This window comes from Lagopus leucura, unplaced genomic scaffold (genome assembly GCF_019238085.1).
Source record: "Lagopus leucura isolate 7727_CA_CO unplaced genomic scaffold, USGS_WTPT01 Super-Scaffold_100015, whole genome shotgun sequence".
NCBI lineage: Eukaryota > Metazoa > Chordata > Aves > Galliformes > Phasianidae > Lagopus > Lagopus leucura.
The window spans coordinates 3,298,000-3,312,403 of NW_024962269.1; the positions used below are offsets into that span (position 1 = coordinate 3,298,000).

At 41.8% G+C, this 14,404-nt stretch overlaps 1 protein-coding gene across 6 annotated transcripts in view; it reads right to left on the reverse strand.

The window, feature by feature from the left end:
* The window catches only part of FAM189A1 (family with sequence similarity 189 member A1), a 168,265-nt gene extending 154,110 nt beyond the window's left edge, over positions 1–14,155 (reverse strand). For all 6 annotated transcript variants that reach the window (XR_006179849.1, XR_006179848.1, XR_006179847.1 and 3 more), the window contains exon 1: positions 14,068–14,155. The gene's annotated coding sequence lies outside the window, so the exon portion shown is untranslated. The remainder of the gene's footprint in view (positions 1–14,067) is intronic.
* Positions 14,156–14,404: the final 249 nt, after the last annotated feature.

The following is a 14,404-nucleotide window of genomic DNA, read 5'->3' on the forward strand; positions in this document are numbered from 1 at the left end:
TTTGAGTCGTTCAACTAAGCAGAGCCCACAGAACACAAAGTGGCACAAACAACATCCAGAGAGTGAGCTACCAGCTAGGGGTTTATATCACTCCAAAGAATATGACATGAGATCAATCAGTATAGCTTACTAAACCACAGCACTCTTAAGAACAGTGTCTACATTAACAAGTGGCATGGGCAAATAGGACCAGAGCAAACAAGTGCTGCTGAGAAGCTGACATCCACACTATTTACATTTCAGGCAAGTATTGATAGTTTCCTCTTCTGTTGGCTTGCTTTACAGTTAAAGCTAGCTCTATCCCCAGCTCGTGGATTAAGCATCGGTTTGCACCTTGACAAAACTAGAGAGGTTGCTGGTGCATGCTTTCCAATTTAGCTTTATCCAAAAGAAACGCAGATCACGTGTTCAGAAGGCTATGCAAGGTGAAACACAGCAAAGTGTGGAAATAACAGCATAGCTCATTTCAGAAGTGCACATCTGAACTGATGCATTAATGTGAAGGCACGCTGAGAACACCATTCAGGTATAGCCAAAAGTTGGAAGATATGCTGGGAGAACAGGCTAAGACACTTGAAAAATTAAAACAATTATTTAACATGGGAAATTAAAAGATACTTGCAAATAAGGAAGTTCTAATGGTGTTGGAAAAATAAGACACATAAGAAATTAATCCTTCCTTCCGGATGTAAGAAGGAATAAATGCCAAAATAACAAGAAAATTGTAAATGAGTAACTGAGGATTAATTCAACCAGTAATCAAAATATAAATAAAAAGGTAACAAAGGAACATTAAAATAACAGACAGCGCCTGGAAAAAAAATTGCAGGAACGTTTTACAAAGGAAAAGAACAGAATATATTCTTCTGCTGTAGGCAATGGTGAATCACAGAATGATCCAAGTTGGAAGGGACCTTAAAGACCACATCGTTCAATCCCTTGCTGCGGGCAGGAACGCCTCCCGCCAGATCGGAGCGCCCGGGCCCCAAGCAACAGGGCCTTGAACAGCTCCAGGGCTGAGGCACCCACGGCTCCCCTGGGCAGCAGGCACAAAGGTCTCACCACCCCCATCATTAATAGTTTCTTCCGTATATCTCATCTACATTTATTCTATTCTAAGTTTGAAGCCACTGCCCCTTTATCCTATCATTACATTCCCCAGCTCTCCTGTAGACCCTTAAAGTACTGAAAGGCTGCTAGAAGGTCTGCCCAGATCTTCCTCTTCTCCAGGCTGAACAGCCCCAAATCCCTCAGCTTCTCCTCACAGGAGAGATGCCATAGCCCTCTGACCATTCTTAAAGGCTCAGCAAGAACACTCTGCCAAGCCCAGGCATCACATTTTATTGAATATGCCCAGCAAGTAGAAAAAAATGTTAGAATTAGAAAATGTAAAGTTGGCGTAAGTTTGAGAAAACATGATTTATAAGCTAGACAGACTTGGTTTGGTTTAGACTAGGGTAAAGGATAGCAGAACTATTCTTGGGTGCTAAAAAAAAGATCTGCTTTGTGTCCATCAAGGATGAGTAAAAATAAAATAAAATAAAAAAATAAAAATCAGTAGCTTGACTTGCAGCAAATATATATGTTATTTACTAGGACATACACAGATAACACGAAATTCATATTAGCACAGAAACAGGTAACCTCTCACAACACTTGGCCAACAATCCACCAAGTTTTCTTCATTACACAAATTTAGGAATATGTAAGTGAAACTTACAAGGAACGCTGTGGCTACAGATGGATCTCAAAGCAGGCAGACTGGATGAGCTGTTAAGTCCCTCCTGCGTCTACATTTCCAAATACCAAAATACATTAGTGATCTTTTACTTATATAGAATGTTAGTTTTATATTTGTAATATTAATTTCCTTTCAAAATTATGTTCTTCAAAAATGTCTGCATATTTATCAGATACTACTATTTATTAATGAGAGATTACACTTCGAAAACATCACCTGACTTTTCTCCGAGAATGCAGTTTACCACTTCTTTATTACATGTAGGCAGTTTTGCTTATGCACTTAACATGAATAGGCAGCAAGGAAGGTTTCACTGTACCCTCCATTTCCAGATACCACCAGGATTCAGCTTGGGATTTGTAGTTACCAACACCCCTTTCCTAAATCTTTTGTCAATGTCTTTTGTCAGTGTCTACAGTTAAAGACTTCTAGGCTTCCCAATTTCTTTATCAAGGCAAAACCTAGGTCTAGAAGTTAAAATGTGATTATCAATGAATCTCTAAAAATAGAAAGACTATTAAAGGGCCAGCTGGCATTTAAAAATGATGAAAGTCAATAGTGTTCTTTGGCATCAGCACTAGCTGGTGTTGCTAAGCTACTGCTGCTGCCCAGACAGTTAGACACACCGCTAGGTTGATTCATGCAGGCCAATGGTCTGAAGACAGAAAGGGAGGAAAAAAACAGAAAAAAGAAAAAAAACAAAAGCACTAACAATGCATTTTTATATCAGTAAAACTGAAATCCCACCATCTGAGCCTATGAAGGGCAATACAACCTGTGCCCAGATTAAACAATATAGAAATGAGAAAAATAAACAACATACTGTTGTTTTAGAGTTGTTACTTAAACTTGCTTTGTTAATTTACATTTGTTTGCTTTTGCTGCAATGCAATTATAATGTTGACATTCACTGCTACCTATCACCATTTTTTCCCCGCCCTCGATGAATTATTTAGACTTTTGTCAGATAAGTACTTCAATAAGAACAAGGAGATTCTATGGACAAGCTGAAAAAATCTGAAAAAATCATCAAGAACTTTCTGGGCAATTAGATTAAAACCTATGAAAAGAATGCATATTTATGTGCAATATACGTTATTTATATGCAATCACTGTTAAAAACTGTCTTCTCAGTTTCTGGCGGCTTCTATGATATTATACCAGCAGTCATTGATCACACTCATTATTTGTAGCTTCCAAATGTAAGCCTGCATTCACTTTTCATAGAGTCACCTAGCTAGCCCACATAGCACCATTATACTGCTTAACAAAGGAAGCTGTTTAACACTCAGAAAAGAGTGCCAAACACCTTAGGAATCACAAACATCTCCTCTATAGTGCATGCTCTTTAGTTTTCATTCTGTTCTATGTAGAACTTTTTGTGTCCTTAAACTTAGAAGAGTGTGTCACCTGAAAGTCATCCTTTTATCTCTGCTGATGAAAAGAGACACTTCTATTGGTAGAAAACAATTCTGACATCCTAATAATCAAATCCTTCTTGTCTTTGCCCACTGTCAGCAGAAACATCATGGCCATAATGTTTTTTTGCCTTCACCATATAACTAAGCTAGAATCATTATTAAGATGAATCACATCTTCAGTGTTTTCAGCGAAGTTTTTTTTTGCTGCTGGCTATGGTGCTGTGTGTTAAATACACAGCTGGCTGAAAAGCTATGCATGAAAAATATTTAACCTCTGATTGCTATCAAGTAGTCAAGAATTACTGTGTAAAACTCTATAGAGACTTTTCTTTGATCAACGTTTTCAGTAAAGGAGCTACATGATGAAAAAGAGCAACGGAGAAGATCAGAGGTCTACAGAAAATGACAAAGAGATTGCAGGTGTTTAGTTTATTGATAGAAAGAGACACTTAGTAGATGCCTTCAAATATATCAGAGGTTGCTGTGAAGTAGTTAAACATTTTCAAGTGATCGCTGAGAACTGGATAAGAAATAATAGTTTTCGGAACAGGCATGGAGAAACAACTGCACAAGATTATAAGAGACAGGTTAGAACATACCTGATCCTAATTTGAGACAGAGGAACAGACTAGATCAAAAGTCAACCAATCAAAGGGAACGATGATTTTGAATAGCATACGTATAGGCCAAGAGCTAGGATCACAGGCAACCTGAGAACAGCAGCAGTGCATTGCTCCTCACTTCTTAACACAGGAACTGAGAGCTGCTACCTTCACAGGCAGGAAAGTTGCTGCCAAAAAAATGTAATCCTTTTACCTAACTAAGAATAAGGATTTTCCACCTTCCAATAAACTGTTTTCTCCTGAAAAACTAAATTTGTAGAAAAAAATACCATGAGCATTCCATTATTTTCTTAAAATATCAGCTGTCAGCTTACATAGTTCTATTTTGTTCTGACATCGTGTTTTAGAAATTTCAACCACAAAAAAAGGCTGTGCAGGAACTATTTTTAAGTTTAAGAAGGTTACTTCTACATATTCATAATTCTAAAGGATTATAAACTGCAAAGCTATACATCTACTAATGCCACTATTATAATCCTAGATTTTGAATCATTCCTTGCATTATCTGTTAATACTTTCCCTAAAGCCTTGCTGGGTCACTAAAGCAAAAACTGATCTCTGGGTCACTGAAAGAAATGATTTCACTGTCTCTTTAACATCTTAAAAAGGACACAGACATGTCAGACCAAAAAGTTTTCAGGTCTCAGAGGCAAAGACAGTCAAGAACTCATCGCCATTACGATTATTACAGTTCCCTCAGCACATTCGTACAACCTTGCTAGCCAATGGTACAGGCTATTTATAGCTTACTAAAATAACAGATCATCACTTGTCAGATGTTGAAACACAGAAGGAACAGATAGCACATTTCTTAGAAAGTACTTTTGGGCCTGAGGAGGTGTGAAGCCCGTCTGAGAACACACTGTTAGCTTACCCTCATCTTCCCACTCCTTAGGCACTTCAAATGGCAGCGGGGGGAGCAAACATTCCTCCCAGGTAAGTAATAGCAGTCTTCTTTAGCAGACAGCAACAACACTGATTTTTGTACTACAAATATATTGGATTGCTTTGTACTGAACTTATAAAAAGGTTGATGCCTGCTGCTGAGAAATCCAGTAACTTGACGCAGACATAATTTCAGTTTCTAAAACAGCTGCATGAGTTACCTTTCATCATGCTAGAGATTCCACCTTTTCTAATACACAAGCTTACTTTTTGCTTTTGCAGCCCACACTTTGTAATTTAAATACAACAGAGTAGAGTCTTTTTTCCCAAATCTGTTAGAGAAATTAGAGGTTCACTTTCTATCTTCTTCAGACTGACCTCAATCTAAAACAAACAGACCAACCCCTATTTTTATATCATCCGGGACATCATCATTATAAGTATTTTTACCAACCTCTCATTTCCACAAGTATCTACTGAGTTATATAATCATCGTGCATTACTGTTAAGCTGCAGGCTCCTTATGGACATTTAACAAATATAATTACAATGACAGCTGAATTTTCTGCTTCCAAAAAGCAGAACAGTTCACAAAGCATCATTAAGTCTAAGATTTTTATATCCTGTTCACCTTTAGCACTCTCTGTGGTGTATGATGTTAAGCAGAACTTCGCCTCCATCTGCTGTGTTTCTTACTGTACAACTGCCTGTAAGGAAAAAGTCACTGGCTAACATACAAAATCCCTCCGCTTGCTCTGAAATAATTCAAAGGAAGTAAGATGCGTGATTGAAGATTTGCTTTTTAACAAGTAGGACTCACTTTTGCAGCAAGCAGTGCCTTTGTGAGACTGCTGTTTGCATTTTTCACCACTTTCATCGGGTATCTGCTTGCTTGAAGAATTAACTTACCATCAGAACGACTGACATGGATCACAGCTTCAGCTTCATCCAAAATACACACTCCTCACATTGCTTCAGTCCACATTCTTAAAATGAAGCTCTTACACTAAAGGCAAAGGAGGCATATCTTTGACATCATGTAATTAACATACTGAATGAAGGAAGATACTAGAAGTACTTCCAGATCTCCCTGAACTAGGGAAATATAACTTAAAATTCTGGTTCAAATTTCTTAACAGGCTCGTTTTTCAGAATCTGATCCTTAATTGAATTAATACTCATTAATTGAATTTAATACAGAATTCAATTGGGCATCAGATTATTTTCCTTGATTACAGCAGGGTAGGTGCAAAAAATGCAGTGTGTATGGACTCTCATACAGTTCCTAAGCATCCCTAATGATAAACAAACAAAATGAATAAGTAACAATCCAAGTCATCCTTACTTTCCAGAGCCACTAGACTCAATCACACGTAGCCTTATTTAGATGAGAAAAATCTCATACTTCACAGACCTAAACTTGTTTCCCTTACATTATATATATATATATATATATATATATATACACACACATATCATAACAGCTATGAATGGGGAAAGAAGTATTCAAAGTACCAAAAAAAAAAAAAACCAAAAAAACAAAAACCCACCACTCCCCAACAAAATACTGTCACCTGCAGAAACACTGAAGATTGAAAAGTAACTGCCACTCTCAGACTGACTCCTGTTTTGCCCATTACTTTTTACCTTACCCGATTTTCGCAATCAGTTAATCAACCAGACAATGCAAGATAATTACCTTTGTATTTTTGGAACCAAAACAGCTGATCCGGAGAAACGTCAAATTAACCCCAAATAATTCATACTGTAAGGGAAGCTTTTAAACTGTCAGCACGCAATTGGGAACTGTCAAGTGGAAGGACATGTGCAGTGTGTCTACTGCTGAATAAGGGTTCCACAAGCAAAAATGTACTGCTTCTGAGGAAGGTTCAGCGTCAGAAATGGAAAATGTTTTTTCTCTCTCATAGTTTCCTTCCAATTGCTTTGGATTCACAAACCAACAAAGGATATGACTGAACATTTTAGACATCTGTCATCAAGAACTGATGGGTGTTGTTACCAGCAACTTCTTTTCCTAATAGTTGGATTGATATTTTCACTGTCAGACACTTCCTTCACAATAAGTTAGACTAAGGAAGATAAGCACAGCGCTGGTTAAGGAAGATGAGCACATGGTCTCTGGGAGACTTCAAAATGCCATTCTGATGTTGGTTTTACTTACCATCTGTACAACCTTTTACTGTTTGTACTGTCATTATTGCTTTTCTGGTAAAGGTTCCTTTCCATTCACAGGATACATGCTATGTACTAACAGAAATTATTCTGTCAAATCACAGCGGGAGTTTTTTAAAAGCTGAAAGGGAAAACTGCACTGACTATTTATACTACTAAGAACATATTTACTGAATAAACACAAACTTCAGAAATAGATGCTAATGCTTTAGTATGGTTGCTAGTTATTTCCCACAGCAATGGTATTTCACAGGAACCTGGAATACTGTCTGATGATGGATCCTTCATGAGGAAGGAGAAAAAATGTTAAGGAGAGGAAAGGAAGTAATTTTTAAATGACTTCCTAAATTCTATCACCCCAGATTAAGCTCTGTTATACAAATTATAAGAAGGCACGTGATACATTTTTCTGGAACTCTTCAAAAGGCTAACAACTCTTTTTCCAGCAGAACAAACAATGAGGGATTGGGTATGTGAAGGACTCAGGCCTGTACATTAAATCTGGCTCCTATATCCCATAGCAACAGCACTAATGTCCTTCTGAAAGGACAACTGTTGCTGATGTAATTTCTACCTTCATGCAAAACAGGCAACATAGAAAAGACACCGATGTTTTAATCGTTCTGCACAGTGTTACAAAGGAAAGGAAGGCACCAGCCATCCCAGCCGCTCTCCCCACGCACACAGCGTGCTGTGGTGGCAATGTCACAGATGGGTCACACCTGCACAGTGCAGATCTCACAGATTCCTGTGTGCCCCGACACAGCCCTGATGTGGACTCAAAAATACAAGCTTGTTATTTTATACACTTGCTTCATTTTTGTTATACTTTCTGGCTCGCTTGCCCTGTTTTTAAAATGTAGCCAAATATTTGTGGCTAAAACTCCGATGAATACTCTTTTTTTGACACCCCTATTTGCTCTCTACCTGTAATGAAAGTGTATTCTGCATGAAGGTCTATCCATTAAAAAGTACTGTAAAACCAAAAATTCAAATCTGACACATCTTGAGTTAACATGGCTCTGTCAGGAAGTTACTGTAAAGGCAGAGCAGAAAGGCATCCACTTGACTTAAGAGAGGCTGATTTTTTCCTTATTCTTATTGTTTAAAAGAGACACAACAACCTTCCAGAGACAGAATGCGTACTCAGCTGCCAGCATTCTGTACAGGAAGAATCTGACACTTTTCACCCAGGATCCCATACTTTCATTCGGACTTTTTGAAATCTGTTTTTGACTCAGAGATCACATACATCAAAACTGAAGTGCTAAAACAGAACCCCACTGCAAGGACGCGGGAGGTGCAAAGGCAGCGGCCTGGCCTCAGCACCACGTGGAGCTGTGCAGCACACACTCAGCTCCCTTCACACTGACACAACCACAGGACTTGAGCCTTTGCTTCCTTCACCTCTCACGTTCCAAAAGCACCACGTTCCCAGCTCCACAGAAATGCCGCAACATTTCATTTCTATTAGCTCATTTTTCACTAATTTTCAAAAGGTTTTGAAATTGCCTCTTGGAAAAATAACATTTGTTGGAACCACAGCAACCTTCAATACTTAATAAAATCACTTTCTACCAGTGTTGCCTTCAGAACAGCATGGCAGGCCGTGTGCTGGCCGGGTGCTCACAGCTCTACTGTAAAGGGCACGGCTTAAGAAGCTCTTGATCATTTTTACAGTCAGAAACTGAACACCTCCTATTTCAGTAGTGCTCATCAACAAATGCTTTTATTGCTACAACAGAAGAAAAGCATCCAGTTTACTTTTCTGCTGGAGCTGCAATCAGTGAAATGCATGATAGGGAGATAATTACCTGCTTTTATTATTGATAAGTTACACTGTCCATTAGCTCCTTATTATGCATGCCAAAGTTGTACCTCTGGTTTTGATTTATTTTTTTAACTAGAAAGCAGCCTTGCTTTTTCTAGGAGGACAAGTATCAAACTAAATCTTTTTTAAAAGCTGCATTCCCCTATTTTCACCTAAGTAAAATCAAGCTGCTTCTGTGAAGAGTGAATGTAAAAGTGACATTGAAGTTACATGTTCATTACCCCACAGCATCTCTAGATGAAATGCATTCAGCTCAGAAGCTCCTGCTCTTATCTCGCCAACAATGAAGGCTTATCTGAAGCCCTCACACTAAGCCATGCTCTTTTCTGCTACAAATGGCAGCAAAAAATAAAATAATAATAAAAAAAATCTCGTAAGTAAATTATGTCCTCACATTAATGTAATTCTGACACAGGCTCCTGATAGGTGACTGGATTACCAGAACTGTACAATAAGGATATTACTTGCTTGTTCTGCAAAACATATTATTCACAATGATGGCATTTAGAAAGGATGAAAATTCATATTTAAAACCGAAGACAAGCTTGCAAAGTCACCTACTTGCATTAACTTGTATAAACCAGACATGCTGTCTGTGTAAGTTTAAGCTTGTAACACAGTTCCAACTGTTGCTCTGTCCACAGATGGGGTCAGCACAGACACCAAGTCAAAATAGTGAGTTTATCTTTACTTACACTTTAAGCAATAGAACAATAACGCAGCAAGAATGAAACAAAACAAGGTGAAATGACACAGCAAAAATAAAACAGAACACGGTAATGCACCTAATTATTCCTATACAAGAGTAACTGCAGTGATTAAGAAAGACGTGTCACCAATTGCCCAACTACTGCACCACCACTCAGATCCACACTCACAGGGAAGCTCCTATGCAATGTGCCCATCCACAGGCGAGGGCTCCAACTTCGCTGCAAGCAGGGCCAGCTTTTATACTGCTGAATAAATAAGTTCACATATCTTCAAGGGTGGAAACATCTGGTTTCATTCTCCCTTTTGGATTCCACCTCAAGCCTGGCCAGGGCTCAAGGAAGAACCAAGGAAGTTTGTGTATTAGGCCTTGATACCGTGCTTCTATACAAGGAAAGGTTCATAACGTTCTTGTAATGTTTGATCTAAAATAACCTCATTAAGACACATATTTCTCTAATAGTCATACTCTGCTAACCATCAGATACTGATGCTACATAACGCGTGGTTGTGAGGTTCATCTCAAGGTCCACTCTGGGTTGAGGTATACTGTTCAGATCTTACTAGTTCAGCTACCCATGTTTCAACCAAGCTGCTGTAAAGACCGGAACTCCACAAGTTACCATGCAGTTTGTCTCCTCTCAGCCAAAAAAATAAAATAAAATAAAATACAAAACAACAACAACAACAAAAATCAATATATCCTTAGAAGCACTTACACTGAAGAAGTTTCTCATTTTTTCTGCATACAACAATAAAAAACAAGCATGTATTTGTTAGAGCACTGTAAAATAATTCCTTTTTTAAATAATCACAGTCTAACAACAACATCTCATTACAAGTGGCTGTGTACTAATCAGAACTTACTGCCACTTAGTTCTGCAACTCAAAACCCCACCCAAAAAAGAGGCAGGCAGCCCGATGCCTACATGCAAATACCATTTGCACACCCAGAACAGGTTGAACCCTTTGTTGCATGGTATTCTAATTCCAACAACTTCAGGGTTTTTGCTTGCTTTTTTTTAAGAAGTGTACCATTTATGCACAGCGTTAATTTTGAAAAATGGGAGTTTAAGAGAAGGAGAAAGGAGGAGGAGGAGGAGAAAAATCCCTTTCACAATACCGCTGTATTGTACATTCTGGAGAGCAAACCAAGGATCCTTAGAACACACAACCCACTGAATTTATACCAGAGACGCTGCATGCAAACTGTGACTGCAAAAATGGCTACAATACAGTTTAAAATAGAAGAGCTCAGGGTGGAAAATGTATACCAACAGATTACATACACAAATGGCCAATGACAGCTATCAGAAAAGCTTAAACAAGTGTATCGCTAACGTTACATTGAGGAATTACTCTGTATTTCTCTAAGTACTATAAAATAAATTCACAATAATTCTACAGCCATCAGAAATAACACCTTCTAAAGCACATCCTACCTACTGGTTTCATTTATTACTATCCAAACAGACGCACCCATTAAAGCAGGAGACGTATTCACCAAGGTAAGACTTCCCCAAAGCTGCTTTAGGACATGGGAGTTATGGTTTCATGCAACCACTACACAGGCTGTAAGTGTTCCCACGAACCAAGATCCACATGCATAACACGACTGCTGTAGCGAAGATCACTTCACCCTTCATACCAGGTGCTAGATGGTAAGCACACAGCAGAGCAGCCGTACATCTGCTGGAAATTCACCACAAGTGTACTTTGAGGAGAAACTCCTGACTGCTCTTAGTTACCGGGCTGTGGTTAGCGCTACGCAAATGCCTTAGATCACATAACCTCAGTTCTCCCAGATGAAACTAAACTGAAAGGCGGGCTAGGTGTTAATTGGCTCTCAGGCTGTAGCACCACTTTAGAGATACTCAGAAGCAACACCCCCTCCCAGCTGGCTCCTTCACTCTGCAGATCCACACGGCAGCACTGAGGCAGGTGCAGCCAGCACACTGAAGTACCAGGAATCCCTTCTATCAGGCAGAATTAAGGAGGGAGTGCACGTCCTCCAGCCAAGAGTTTTCAGTCTGACTTCACAGGTCCTAGCTGAACTAATTAGGAGTAAATGGAACAGTGCAGTTTTGTTTGCAAAGGAAATGGCTCTTAAGAGAGCATTCACACTGTATGCATTTTGTACAGGCATCTAACTCACACACACTATGGTTTGGTAGTGAGGCTTAATGCCTACAGCAATCACATTGCATCTCCTAAGCTCTTACAGCACATCTTTTAGTCTCAGTTTATCCCCAGTAAAACAGTATGCTTTTAGAACAATCCACAATGGAAAAACTGAGTGGGAGCATGCACGTAAACTGGAGCACTGACACACCCCTACAAACCACCAACAGTGATGAGAAATTATGCTGGGGAGAGGACTATGTCTCAAACAACATCGCTACACGCTTTTAAAGGAATTACGAACCATCGTTCTTAGAAATTCATGTTGTAGCCCTTGGCTATAGGAGACATTCTGTGACTTGAGGGGACTTACTCTGGGACCAGTTTTAATCTTAAGAAATGGCTTGCACAGAAGTGGTGATGCTTTCAATGTGTAAATAGTTTGGTTATAAATTCCCTAGCACAGTCACGTTTGCAGGCTATTCCTTCAAAGCAGTATGGCTATTCCTGCAGAACAGAGGGAACGTAAGGGACTTCTATACAAATAAACCACCACAATTGTTATACATTGTTTCAGGCAGCCCCATGATCTTTTCTGTCCTTTGATTCCAAAAGGCACAGGAATTAGTAGAAAAATTAGCCAAGAAAGAATAGCCAATTAAGCATGATAATTCACAACTCATTCCTTCAACACGCTACAGCGTACAACTAAAACAGAGGTGCAGTAAGTTCAGCAGCTACTAACGAACGGATTATTGACCTTGGAAATTCCCACTTCAACTAAGCTACTTAGCCACTCCGAAGTCTGGCAGCACTCTGTGCTGCTCCACACAGGCAGCCCTCAGTTTCAGGGCAGGACCTGCTGTGGCTTCAGCAAATGCTCATACATTTCCAGGGTAAGACAATAACTGGAAAGGACAACCAGAGTTGACTAAGCCCTTAAAAGGCTTTTAGAATAAGGTTTGTTAAAGACTAAGACACTGAGAGTTCTTTAGGACTCACCATAGTATGAAAAAGTGCTTGATTTCTACAGTGCTTGATTTCTACAGTACAGTGCAATAAAAGCACTTACGTACCTTATTTCTCGAGACTGAGAGAAAAGTGCTTAGGAGAAAAGCACACTTCTTATTCTTTGATAATTTAGTCTATAAGGTAGAATTTTACATCGAAAATTAAGTCTTTAATTTGGAAAAGAAAGTATAAAGAAAGCCCCATTCTAACAGCGTAAGAGAAAAGGAAGGAAGGCTTTCCAGTGAACAATCCTTGCAATCCCTCCTCTTACTTTTTACAGCTTCTACCAGTTCACAACACGTGTCCATAAAGCACATCTTTCTTCTCCATTACCTATGCTGAGCAAGTAGCAATCAAGAAATCAAATCAGAAAGCACACCTATCCTTGGTGTACAGAGAGAGGAAAGTAGAAAGCATCTAAAAAACCAGAAGAGAAACGGCATGTCTTCCAGCATATTGATAACCCCCAAAATCCTCACAGACATTATGGGATTCAAGGGGAAAAGGCATCAGTGGGAAGGCCGTGCTTGCTGGAACACACAGTCAGCAGCACACATTGCGGCTTGCTCTGTCGAGATAAGGCACCAGATCTGCCTCAGTGGCGTTGTTTTATTTGCACGTTAATAAGTGAGCAGTCAGATTCCCGATTTGAAATTCACACCTCACTGTGACAAAAGCTGGCATTTCAGCTTGCGGGGCTTACGGCTCAAAGGACGCTGTTATGACAGAATCAAGGTTACTCGCATGAACTGATGTTTCCTCTCAAGATTACAGAACATCCTGGAGAATCGAGAAAAGTATCCTAACAATGACTGCAAACCGCTCTCCTGCTCTATAGGACTGCTTAGTTACCGAGCGACGTGCTGCACACAAACAGGTGGTTCCGAACCCGCACCACTCACCCAGCGGTTCTGGTCCCTAACCAGCACTTTAAGCACGGAAAGCTTTCCGGGCCGCCACAAGAACGAGCAGCCAAAAACCGGGCTTTACACGGCACGAGGTTCATCCTCACCAGCAGCGCACGCACCGCTCCCGGCGCCCTCGGGATCCACCGCTTCTCCGAGCGCCGCTCGGGCAGAACTTTCACGGCGGCCCGCGCACGGGCTGAGGGGCCGCGAGCGGAGAAGCGCACCGGGATTTATTACCGCCCTTTAAGTCGGGCTAACCACGCGCTACCGAAGCGAGCCGGCAGGCCGTGCCCGCAGCCCGCGCGGCGCTGCCCGTGTCTGCTGCTCACCGCGCTCGGTTCATATCGCCTTCGGCGCCTCGGATCCGGCACCGAGACCCCCGGGCGCGGCAGCCGCGTACGCGGCGCTGCCTCCACGGCGGGGCGGCGGCCCTCCCGCGGTTCGGAAGGGAGCCCCGCACCTGGCCACGCGGTGCCCGGCCCCGCTCCCCGCTCCCGCCCGCAGCGCTGAGGCGGCGCCGCGGCACGCGCCCGCAGTGACCGTTAGGAGCGTTTAACGGCCGGGGGCGCGTGCCGCCGATCCCACCCCAACCCCAGCCCCAACCCGCCCGGCGGCCCCCGCTCACCGAGAAGCCGGCCCAGAAGGGACACGAGTGGCGGACGCGGGCCGAGGTGGTGAGCGCCAGAGCGGCGAAGCTGACGGCCACGATGAGGCAGCCCAGCAGCATCTGCGTGACCCCCAGCGCCAGCATGGCCCGCGAGCGGGCGCGGTGCTCGCGCAGGCGGGACAGGCTGCGAGACAGCGCCGCGGGGCTCAGAGAGCGCGCCCCGCCGGGGGGCCGCGCCGCCACAGCGCCCGGCGGCATCCTCCGGCGGGGCCTCCCGACAGCCCCCCCGCCCCGCGGGCAGCCGACGGCCGCGCCTCATGGAGCAGGCGCTGCCCGGGGCGGCCCGCGCGGCTGC